Source organism: Pleurodeles waltl, chromosome 6 (assembly GCF_031143425.1).
Source record: "Pleurodeles waltl isolate 20211129_DDA chromosome 6, aPleWal1.hap1.20221129, whole genome shotgun sequence".
NCBI lineage: Eukaryota > Metazoa > Chordata > Amphibia > Caudata > Salamandridae > Pleurodeles > Pleurodeles waltl.
Window position 1 is genome coordinate 489796828 of NC_090445.1, and position 12445 is coordinate 489809272.

At 49.2% G+C, this 12445-nt stretch overlaps 1 protein-coding gene across 1 annotated transcript in view; it reads right to left on the minus strand.

The window, feature by feature from the left end:
• Positions 1-12445, minus strand: part of IRF6 (interferon regulatory factor 6) — a 234516-nt gene that overhangs the window by 74839 nt on the left and 147232 nt on the right. The window lies entirely within an intron of this gene.

A 12445-nucleotide genomic window follows, 5' to 3' on the forward strand; every position in this document is an offset into this window, starting at 1 on the left:
CACGATTGTGCATTTATTTTTAAACATGGTCTCATACATTTACATAATTTTTAACAATTTAGAAAACAGGTAACAGTCACACAGGTTTTCATTCAACAGCAGCTCTCGGGTGTATGATCTTTGTGAAAAGCTTTTTTTGCTTGCATGTACCGTGCACGTTATGTGGGGTCTCAAGTAAAATAACGTAAATACAGATGTGCGAAAGCAAAGCACTCATAGTGTAGATTACTATTGGAACTTGGGGACTCCTTTTTGGGAATACAGAACTAAAAGTCGTGTCAAATTGAGACTTTGAAAAACAGATTTTGAGGAAATTATAAGTGTCGTGTTCCAATGGAATTAAGATGTATTTATGAAAGGAAATAAGCCTTGAGAAAGTCCTGGAAATCTATATTCATTGGCTGAGAATTCACAAAGATTGAACACCCGAGATCTGCTGTTGAATGAAATCCTATGTGAACTGTTACCAGTTTTCTAAATTGTTAAAAATTATGTAAATATATGAGACGATATAAATTATGAATGCAAATATTTATAAATGTTTTTGTAAATGGAATCAAAGATAATAAGAACTAAAATGTTATACACCCACTTTCCCAGACTGCTTAATTGTTTTGACGTCAGTTTACTGAACATATCTCAAAATTACACTGTACTTTTGAGTACTGTTTAAAAATAAATTACTTTGAGGGACTGTTAAATAGACTGATCTGGAATTAGCTCTAGATAACAGTAAAATTCAGTATCCCCATAAAACCTATTGTTTACAGCAACACATAATATGGAAAACATACTGAAAAACATAACTTATAAATACATCAAAGTTAAAGTTGTATAGACCTTGAAGTCTGATAAAAAAAAAATATGGCACAATACAAGGTCTACAAAATTCATATGCACACAGTCAGGCATTAATGTGTCAGTCCAATATGACATGGAGGTATGTATGTTACTTGATTCTGTCTGCTGTGACCTGGAATGAGGAGAGGAACCAAATAGGATTGTGTGAGGCCTTACAGGGAAGAAGACAGCTTCATCGCCATGCTCAGTCAACATCAGGTGGAATTCTCTCCCCAAGATTCCACCACCTCTTGTTCTCTCACATCTCGTCATTAACACACCCTCCCCCTTACTGCCTTATAGTCAACCAAACTTACCCAGTGCAGTTCAGCGCCAACTTCAGAACTATGATGTGGTTACTTCTTGATTGGAGCGGAGATGCCGGGTCGGGGTGTAGAAGGAGAGTCGTCTGTTGAGGTATTCTGGTCCGGTGTTGTGCAGTGCTTTGTGAGCGTGGGTGAGGAGTTTGAAGGTGATTCTCTTGTTGACTGGGAGCCAGAGCAGGTTTTTGAGGGGGTCTGTGATGTGGCAGAGCGGGGGATGTCCAGGATGAGGCGTGCGGAGGCGTTCTGGATGCATTGCAGCCTCTTCTGGAGTTTGGCAGTGGTTCTTGCATAGAGGGCATTGCCGAAATCCAGCTTGCTGCTTACGAGGGCTTGGGTGACTGTTCTTCTGGTTTCATTGGGTATCCATTAGTAGATTTTTCGAAGCATGCAGAGGGTGTTGAAGCAGGAGGAGGAGATGATGTTGACTTGCTGGGTCATGGATAGTGAGGGGTCCAAGATGAATCCTAGGTTGCGTGCGTGGTCGGTGGGAGTCTGAGCGGTTCCGAGAGTGGCAGGCCACCAGGAGTCATCCCATGCAGAGGGGGTGGAGCCAAAGATGAGGACTTCCATCTTGTCGGAATTGAGTTTGAGGCAGCTGCTCTTCATCCATTCAGTGATGGCCTTCATTTCTTCGTGGAGGTAGGTCTTGGCGAAGTCCTTGGTGAGGGAGAGGATCAGCTGGGTGTCGTCGGCATATGAGATGATGTTGAGGTTGTGGGATCGGGCGATGTTAGTGAGCGGGGCCATGTAGACGTTGATGAGGGTTGAGCTGAGGGACAAACCCTGATTTCGGTGGCCTTCGAGCGGAATGGAGGGAGGCGGACTCTATGGGTTCTGCCGGTGAGAAAGGAGGTGACCCAGTCCAGGGCTCTGTCCCGGACTCCAGCACTGCTGAGGGGTGAGCGTAGAGTGTGGTGGCAGATGGTGTCAAACGTGGCTGAGAGGACCAGCAGGATGAGGGCCGCGGTTTCGTCGCTGTCCAGTATGGTTCTGATGCCGTCAGTGGCAGCGATGAGGGTGGTTTCGGTGCTGTGATTGCTGCAGAATCCGGATTGGGACTGGTCCAGGATGCGGTTCTCCTCTAGGGACAGGGTTAGTTGTCTGTGGACGGCCTTCTCAATGACTTTTGCTGGTTAGGAGGGCAGGGAGATAAATACCTGTAGTGTCGCTATCAGCCCGAGCCTGGTGCCCACACATATTAGAGCTTTGGGTGTTAGTTTATGTTGCCAGCCCATTTCCGTCATCAAATTTCCTCCAAACCATTAACACAGTCCTCGCCGCGGAGAATATCGCTGGCGATAGTCTTCCACCATAAATTTCATGTTAGTAGACTGTCTCTACTAGGGAGATTCGGTCTAGCTTAAACATCAGGTCTTTCCACTTCCCATACACCCAGTCAGTCTCTGCACTAACGTGCAGCTCCATAGTCATTTTTGACATTGGACAAGGCTAAACCATTGTCATATTTTGATCTTTTCAGTACTCTTAGGGCTATTCTGGGTTGCCCCCTTACCCATTGCAGGGATCGTAGTAGTGTGTCCACTTTATTGAAGAAACTCTCTGGTATCCCATAGGGGCTGTTTTGAAGTATATGCAGGAATCCTGGGAGTACCACCATCTTAAACATCGCCGCTCTACCTAGTAGTGAGAGGGGGTGAGTCTGCCAATGTTTTAGATCCTGTTCTAGTCTTGTAAGCTGGGGTTCAGGGTTGGCCTTATAGAACACATTTGAGTCTTGGGTAATCCAAAGTCCCAGGTATTTAAATGGTGCTGGCTTCACTCTTAGTGGTAAAGCAAGCTCGCCCAACCAAGTCTGTCCTCCCATCGGGTACAACAGCGACTTACTGCAGCTTATATCAAAACCGGAGTGCTCCCCATATATCCTGAAGATCTCTTCCAGTCTACTCAGGGACTGGGCACTCTGGACAAGTATAACAAAATATAATCGGTATATAACAAGATAAACTCGTCTTCACCCCATCCACTGTGCCAGCTCCACATCTGTGTCTCTACTTGGACCCAAGCAGCTAGAGTCACTATGGCCATGTTGTGTCAAGTGTGTGTTTTTTGTTCATTTTTCTCTTTTCATGACTTCATGTAACGTGAAATCAACCAGAAGTTATTAAATCCTAAATGCGTCTCTCCCTGCACAGCGGGAGAGCCGTTACTACAGTATTCACTGGGAAATTCATCCCATAATGCTTTCAGAATGTTCATTATGGATGTTCCCTAAACTTGGAATCAATATTTTTACAGTTAGCTTACTCCACGCCGCGGATCAGTCCACATCGGTAGGAAAGTGGTAGCTAAAATCGCCAGCTGGCCTTCTTCATTTCTTACATGTGGTGTAACGGTTTTAATGAATGCGTAGAACTATTAGCATCTCGGGGAAGATTACCTGCGTGTTTTCCATAAATATTTCACAATGTTAACTCTAATCCTATTTGGGCGCTGTGCGGCGTGGTTACCAGGAATCCCGTGCTTCAGCTGCAGCAGGGGACAACTTTCAGAGTCACGCTTATCTTTTTTTCTCCCGTGGTTATTAAATTTGACTTTGAATAGAAAGACATCCTCACTTTTTGCTGCAGATTCAGCAACATGCCATTTCCGTGTTCTGCACTTTACAGCAAATATCCATTTAGGGCTAATTATTATCTTTGATGCATTACAAAAGCAGCGGCAATGAATGTGAACCGAGACATGGCGTTTGTCACCTGTTCCTCAGTGGATTTTTTTCTTTTTTATGCCTAAGTATAGCTTAAGGCATCAATAACATGTATATGAACTAGGATATATACACTTTGGGGGTCATTCCGACCCTGGCGGTCCAAGACCGCCGGCGTCCACGGAAGCACCGCCAACAGGCTGGCGGTGCTTCAATGCCCATTCTGACCGCAGCGTTAAAGCCGCGGTCAGAAAAGGGAATCCGGCGGTTTCCCGCCAGATTTCCCCTGTTTGGGCTGAATCTCCATGGAGATTCCGATCCCCTTCCCGCCATCCTGTTCCTGGCGGTTTTTACCACCAGGAACAGGATGGCGGGAACGGGTGTCGTGGGGCCCCCTAACAGGGCCCCATAAAGATTTTCACTGTCTGCATTACAGACAGTGAAAATCGCGACGGGTGCAACTGCACCCGTCGCACCCCTGCAACTCCGCCGGCTCCATTGTTGCAGGGCCTTTCCCGCTGGGCCGGCGGGCGCTCCTTTGGCGGGCGCCCGCCGGCCCAGCGGGAAAGCCAGAATGGCCTCCGCGGTCTTTTGACCGCGGAGCGGCCAAATGGTGGTTTCCGCTTGGCGGGCGCTGCCTGCCGCCCGCCAATGTCGGAATGAGGGCCTTTATATACACCGGAAACATTCCATTTACATTACTTTAAAGATTCCTACTGGTATTCCTCAAACTATGGCATCTCTATGTGCGGTAACAAAATGGTGAACAAAAGTAAGTGAATTTGGTATAGTTGCGAGTAGTTGTAATAATCTGCAAGACACAGGCTTTGCCAATAGATCATATCACAAAGTTACACTGAAGCACTCTGTTAGAAATGGGGTTTTTGGTTGGCAGTCAGGTTGCCCTCTGTCCAAGCAAGAACCCTCACTCTAGTCAGGGTAAGTCACACACAATCCAAAATCAGCCTGTGCCCACCCTCTGGTAGCTTGGCACGAGCAGTCAGGCTTAACTTAGAAGGCAATGTGTAAAGCATTTGTGCAATAAATCATACAATACCATAATATAACACCACAAAAATACACCACACAGTGTTTAGAAAAATATATAATATTTATCTGGGCATTTGCAGGTCAAAAATGATTAAAGATGCAATATGAATTTGTAAAGATATCACTGAAAAGTGATATAAAGTGTCTTAAGTCTTTAAAAAGCAAACAAAGTCTCTTTCAAGCACAAAGTACCTGGTTTCTGGTAGAAAATCTCCGCAGAAGAGGAGATGCGTGGAAAAATGGTGTGTGCGTCGGTTACACCCCTTCACACACGGACTTGCGTCGTTATTTTTCACGCGGGGAGACGTGCGTCGTTCTACGGGAGGAAAAATGGTGTGTGCGTCGGTTGCGCCCCTTCACACACGGACTTGCGTCGTTATTTTTAACTCTGGGAAGACGTGCGTCGTTTTCCGGCACGCGGACCGTCTCCTTCTATGGGTCGGGGGGATTACCAGATGTCCCGGGTCTGTGCGTGGATTCTCCTGCTTGTTTTCCGGCTGCGCGTCGTTCCCAGGGGCTGTGCGTCGAAATTTCACTCTCACGGCAGGCGTCGCGTCGATTTCTCCTTGGAAGTCGGGCGGCTTTGTCCTTGCGAGCCGTGCATCAAAGTTTCGGTCGTCCCGAAGGCGTCGCGTCGATCAGCGTCGGTGTGCGGCATTTTTCTCGCCGCGGAACAAGCTGTGCGTCGAAAAGTTCGGCGCACGAAGTGTCCAAGTGAAAGAGAGAAGTCGTTTTGGTCCTGAGACTTCAGGGAACAGGAGGCAAGCTCTATCCAAGCCCTTGGAGAGCACTCTTACAGCCAGACAAGAATTCAGCCAGGCAGCAGGCCAACAACAAGGCAGCAGTCCTTTGTAGAAAAGCAGACAGGTGAGTCCTTTGAGCAGCCATGCAGTTCTTCTTGGCAGGATGTAGTTTCTGGTTCAGGTTTCTTCTCCAGCAAGTGTCTGCTGAGGTAGGGCAGAGGCCCTCTTTTATACTAAGTTGTGCCTTTGAAGTGGGGGTGACTTCAAAGAGTGTCTAAGAAATGCACCAAACCCCCTTTCAGTTCAATCCTGTCTGCCAGAGTCCCAGTAGGGGGTGTGGCAGTCCTTTGTGTGAGGGCAGGCCCTCCACCCTCCCAGCCCAGGAAGACCCATTCAAAATGCAGATGTATGCAAGTGAGGCTGAGTACCCTGTGTTTGGGGTGTGTCTGAGTGAATGCACAAGGAGCTGTCAACTAAACCTAGCCAGACGTGGATTGAAGGGCACAACAAGATTTTAGTGCAAAGAAATGCTCACTTTCTAAAAGTGGCATTTCTAGAATAGCAATATTAAATCCGACTTCACCAGTCAGCAGGATTTTATGTTACCATTCTGGCCATATTAAAAATGACCTTCCTGCTCCTTTCAGATCAGCAGCTGCCACTTCAACAGTGTATGAGGGCAGCCCCAATGTTAGCCTATGAAGGGAGCAGGCCTCACAGTAGTGTAAAAACGAATTTAGGAGTTTTACACTACCAGGACATATAACTACACAGGTACATGTCCTGCCTTTTACCTACACAGCACCCTGCTCTAGGGGTTACCTAGGGCACACATTAGGGATGACATATGTAGAAAAAGGGGAGTTCTAGGCTTGGCAAGTACTGTTAAATGCCAAGTCGAAGTGGCAGTGAAACTGCACACACAGGCCTTGCAATGGCAGGCCTGAGACAGGGTTAAGGGGCTACTGAAGTGGGTGGCACAACCAGTGCTGCAGGCCCACTAGCAGCATTTAATCTACAGGCCCTAGGCACATATAGTGCACTCTACTAGGGACTTATAAGTAAATTAAATAGCCAATCATGGATAAACCAATCAATAGTACAATTTACACAGAGAGCATACGAACTTTAGCACTGGTTAGCAGTGGTTAGCAGTGGTAAAGTGCCCAGAGGTCAAAAGCCAACAACAACAGGCCAGAAAAAATTGGAGGAAGGAGGCAAAAAGTTTGGGGATGACCCTGTCAAAAAGCCAGGTACAACATGACCCCCTACCAGCCTAAAGCCAGGGGAGAACAATCACTATCCTGATGTACTTCCCTGTTTGAGGTGACAGAACAAGGACCCAGGCCCACAACAGCAGGGACATGCTCCAGTTCTTCGCCTTCCTGACTCCAATTGGATCCCTCTGTCCATACTCTCAGGGCCCACTAAGCCCATCCATGGGGAACCTTTCTCCTTACCTGCGGATCCCATCTGTGCAGCACCTAACCTTACTTTGCTCACAGATGTATTCCAGGAGCAGGATAGTACCACCAGGACTAACACAGTGGTGTTGCCCCCTCTACCCTCGGGGTGTGACACTTGTCCCCTCCCCAGGGATAACTCTGTCCACCCGGACAGCAGGCCACAGTGATTACTGACAGCTGCCAGGGATGAGAGCCAGGCCCTAGGCCTCTCAAAGCTCTCCCACCACTGTGGTTGTGGAGAGTGGGGGGCGGTAGCCCCAGGTGCTAGGCACCCTTTAACCACTCTCCCTTCCACCAGGTCAGGGATGACAGCCTAAACCTGGTCCTCCCCTCTGGGGCTCTGTACCCTCCCTCCTGGAGCGGTACCCCCAGAGTCCAACATGGTCAAGGTGCTTATAGAAGTCGCCCTGTACCATTCCTCCACCAGTGCAGGGCTGTTAACCTGCAACTGGCCCTCCAACCTGGGGTCTGTACCTTCAGGTTGGACTAGGGCCCGGGGTCCGGCTTCCCTCACCCTGCCCTCCCTTCTGGGGTCCAGCACCCTCCAACTAGGAGTGGCCTCCTCAGAAGACAACATGGTAGGGGCACTGTTATCAGTAGCCCCTCCCTCCAGGTCCGGGGGGACACCCTGAATCTGGTCTACCAGCCCAGGGTCTGTACCCTCAGACTGGATCACTGCCTGGCAAACCAGGACTTTCTGGGGGGCACGTCTACCCCCCGCCAGGTCAGAGTTTAACCTCTGAACTTGGCCATCCAACTCAGAGTCACCACCCTGAAGTTGAACAATTGCCTGGCACGCCAGGACTTCCTGGAGGGCACACTGACCCTCCACCAGGTCAAAGTTTAACCTCTGAACCTGGCCATCCAACCCAGGGTCACCACCCTGAGGTTGAAAAATTGCCTGGCATGCCAGGACTTTCTGGGGGGCACACCTACCCCCCACCGGGTCAGAGTTTAACCTCTGAACCTGGTTCTCCAACCCAGGGTCACCACCCTGAGGTTGGGCAATTGCCTGGCACACCAGGACTTTCTGGGAGGCACACCTACCTCCCACCAGGTCAGAGTTTAACCTCTGAACCTGGGTATCCAACCCAGAGTCACCACCCTGAGGTTGAACCATTGCCTGGCATACCAGGACTTTCTGGGGGGCACACCTACCCCCCACCAGGTCAGAGTTTAACCTCTGAACCTGGTTAGCCAACCCAGAGTCACCACCCTGAGGTTGAACCATTGCCTGGCATACCAGGACTTTCTGGGGGGCACACCTACCCCCCACCAGGTCAGAGTTTAACCTCTGAACCCGGTTATCCAACCCAGAGTCACCACCCTGAGGTTGAATCTTTGCCTGGCATGCCAGGACTTCATGGGGGACACTCTCACCCCCCACAAGGGACACACCGTCCCCAAGGGACACACAAGAGTCTGGTTGGCACAGGTCTCCCGACCTCTGCCCATCCGGCAGAGTCTGGGTTTCCCCAAAACCAGAAACGGTTTCACCTGGGTCATTCCTTGGGGGGGTCTGCTCTCAGAGCTGACCCCTGACTCTCAAGGTCCTCCACTGGGGTCTGCAACCCCCTCTCAACCCTATGTCTGGACTTCTGCACCCCCTCACTAGGAGTGGTACTGCCAGACACCAGAACTGTTGGGATGCTGGCTACAGTCACCCCCCCCCCCCCCAAGTTCTTCTGACACTGCGGGGCTTCCCTCAAAAGGTGGCCCTACGGTACAGGCTAGGCTTCCCTCCTGGTGTTCCCTCATGGAACCCTCTAGGACCTGGCACCTACCTGGGACACTACAATCCTCTCCCACCTCACTTGGTTGGGAACCACCTAGACCACTCCCTTCAGGAGCACCCCCAAATGCCTCTTCAGACTCTCTGGTACTCACCCAGAAGTCTGCCTCCATTGTAAGTTCCCTGGGGTCAGAGAACTCACACTCCACCTGGTGTTGGCGTAGCTCTGGAAAATAAGGACCAGACATATGCTCTCCAGCAATTACATCACTCTGCCCTTCACATATATTAACCACAGTACCCTTCACCCAACCACCCAGTAACTCAGCCTTGGAAAAGCACTCTACATCACCCTCCTGAGACTGGTGAGACAGTATCTGCCTGTCCCTGACACTCAACCCATACTCTTCTGGGATGTCTCTACACTCTATATCCAGGACGTCCACCAGGGGGGAACCCTTTTCTCTGTCACTCTCTGCTCGAGTCAGTAAAGTGTCCCTCCCCCCAGTAGGAATATGACTCCCTGTGCCAGTTCCCCAATCCTTCTCAGGGACCCTGTGCATAACGGGAACTACCTCATACCCTTGAACCACCTGGGGTGTGTCAACTCCATTCTTCAAGTTGGGCACCACATCTCTGGGCTTGTGCCCTTCTTCAGCAGTACTGGATGCAAGATTTTTGCTGCCACCATCTGAACTGGACTCAGCCCTTTCGGCCTCCAGTTTCAGCTCTTCACAGCTCAGCTCTTGAGCTGCAGTCCTTTCTTCTTCTAGGGCTAAGAGTCTTGCTGCCTCAGCCCTTTCAAGCTGCTCATCTAGCTCTTCCATCCACCGCTCTTGAGCTAGGAGCCATTCATCTCTCACTGGTTCTCTTTCCTCATCTGTGTAGTCTTCCTCCTCATTTGAGCAGTCCCCCTCCTCATCTGAGGGGTACTTAGTCATTTGGTTTTTTTCTGCCTCTCTCTCTGCCCATATTTCTTCCCCCCAAACTAAGTAGGCATGTAGCATTTCCATCTTAGTAGATCTCCTTGATACAGGAAGGCCCCATTTTCTGCAAAGCCTCCTTAGGTCAGCCTTAGTGAGGTGGTCACTAGGCACAAAGAGTGAGTAGGTAAGCAATCTCATTGCTGATAAGGTCTTACCGGCAAAAAACAAAATCCAAAGTCCAAAATATCAATAGTATATCCAGGAGGACATCAGAGAACCAAAAGCAAAAAGATGAAAAATCAAGTTGACCTTCAACTGTGGGTAGGTCGTGAAATACTTAGCTACTGTATGTCACTGCACAAACACAAGTCCTATCCTCACCGCTGATCACCAATGTTAGAAATGGGGTTTTTGGTTGGCAGTCAGGTTGCCCTCTGTCCAAGCAAGAACCCTCACTCTAGTCAGGGTAAGTCACACACAATCCAAAATCAGCCTGTGCCCACCCTCTGGTAGCTTGGCACGAGCAATCAGGCTTAACTTAGAAGGCAATGTGTAAAGCATTTGTGCAATAAATCATACAATACCATAATATAACACCACAAAAATACACCACACAGTGTTTAGAAAAATATATAATATTTATCTGGGCATTTGCAGGTCAAAAACGATTAAAGATGCAATATGAATTTGTAAAGATATCACTGGAAAGTGATATAAAGTGTCTTAAGTCTTTAAAAAGCAAACAAAGTCTCTTTCAAGCACAAAGTACCTGGTTTCTGGTGGAAAATCTCCGCAGAGGGCCGCAGAAGAGGAGATGCGTGGAAAAATGGTGTGTGCGTCGGTTACGCCCCTTCACACACGGACTTGCGTCGTTATTTTTCACGCGGGGAGACGTGCGTCGTTCTACGGGAGGAAAAATGGTGTGTGCGTCGGTTGCGCCCCTTCACACACGGACTTGCGTCGTTATTTTTCACTCGGGGAAGACATGCGTCGTTTTCCGGCACGCGGACCGTCTCCTTCTATGGGTCGCGGGGATTACCAGATGTCCCGGGTCTGTGCGTGGATTCTCCTGCTTGTTTTCCGGCTGCGCGTCGTTCCGCGGGGCTGATCGTCTAAATTTCCCTCTCACGGCAGGCGTTGCGTCGATTTCTCCTTGGAAGTCGGGCGGCGTTGTCCTTGCGAGGCCGTGCATCAAAGTTTCGGTCGTCCCGAAGGCGTCGCGTCGATCAGCGTCGGTGTGCGGCGTTTTTCTCGACGCGGAACAAGCTGTGCGTCGAACATTTCGGCGCACGAAGCGTCCAAGTGAAAGAGAGAAGTCTTTTTGGTCCTGAGACTTCAGGGAACAGGAGGCAAGCTCTATCCAAGCCCTTGGAGAGCACTCTTACAGCCAGACAAGAATTCAGCCAGGCAGCAGGCCAACAGCAAGGCAGCAGTCCTTTGTAGAAAAGCAGACAGGTGAGTCCTTTGAGCAGCCAGGCAGTTCTTCTTGGCAGGATGTAGTTTCTGGTTCAGGTTTCTTCTCCAGCAAGTGTCTGCTGCGGTAGGGCAGAGACCCTCTTTTATACTAAGTTGTGCCTTTGAAGTGGGGGTGACTTCAAAGAGTGTCTAACAAATGCACCAAGCCCCCTTTCAGTTCAATCCTGTCTGCCAGAGTCCCAGTAGGGGGTGTGGCAGTCCTTTGTGTGTGGGCAGGCCCTCCAGCCTCCCAGCCCAGGAAGACCCATTCAAAATGCAGATGTATGCAAGTGAGGCGGAGTACCCTGTGTTTGGGGTGTGTCTGAGTGAATGCACAAGGAGCTGTCAACTAAACCTAGCCAGACGTGGATTGAAGGGCACAACAAGATTTTAGTGCAAAGAAATGCTCACTTTCTAAAAGTGGCATTTCTAGAATAGTAATATTAAATCCGACTTCACCAGTCAGCAGGATTTTATGTTAACATTCTGGCCATACTAAAAATGACCTTCCTGCTCCTTTCAGATCAGCAGCTGCCACTTCAACAGTGTATGAGGGCAGCCCCAATGTTAGCCTATGAAGGGAGCAGGCCTCACAGTAGTGTAAAAACGAATTTAGGTGTTTTACACTACCAGGACATATAACTACACAGGTACATGTCCTGCTTTTTACCTACACAGCACCCTGCTCTAGGGGTTACCTAGGGCACACATTAGGGATGACTTATGTGTAGAAAAAGGGGAGTTCTAGGCTTGGCAAGTACTTTTAAATGCCAAGTCGAAGTGGCAGTGAAACTGCACACACAGGCCTTGCAATGGCAGGCCTGAGACAGGGTTAAGGGGCTACTGAAGTGGGTGGCACAACCAGTGCTGCAGGCCCACTAGCAGCATTTAATCTACAGGCCCTAGGCACATATAGTGCACTCTACTAGGGACTTATAAGTAAATTAAATAGCCAATCATGGATAAACCAATCAATAGTACAATTTACACAGAGAGCATACGCACTTTAGCACTGGTTAGCAGTGGTAAAGTGCCCAGAGGTCAAAAGCCAACAACAACAGGTCAGAAAAAATTGGAGGAAGGAGGCAAAAAGTTTGAGGATGACCCTGTCAAAAAGCCAGGTACAACACACTCCAGCTGCATTTCTCACTCGGTACTGCTCGCCTGGCAGCACACCCATTGCACTCACCATGGACTGCCCCCATCCAGCTCTCAAGCCTCTGTTACAAGCTAATAAAGCGA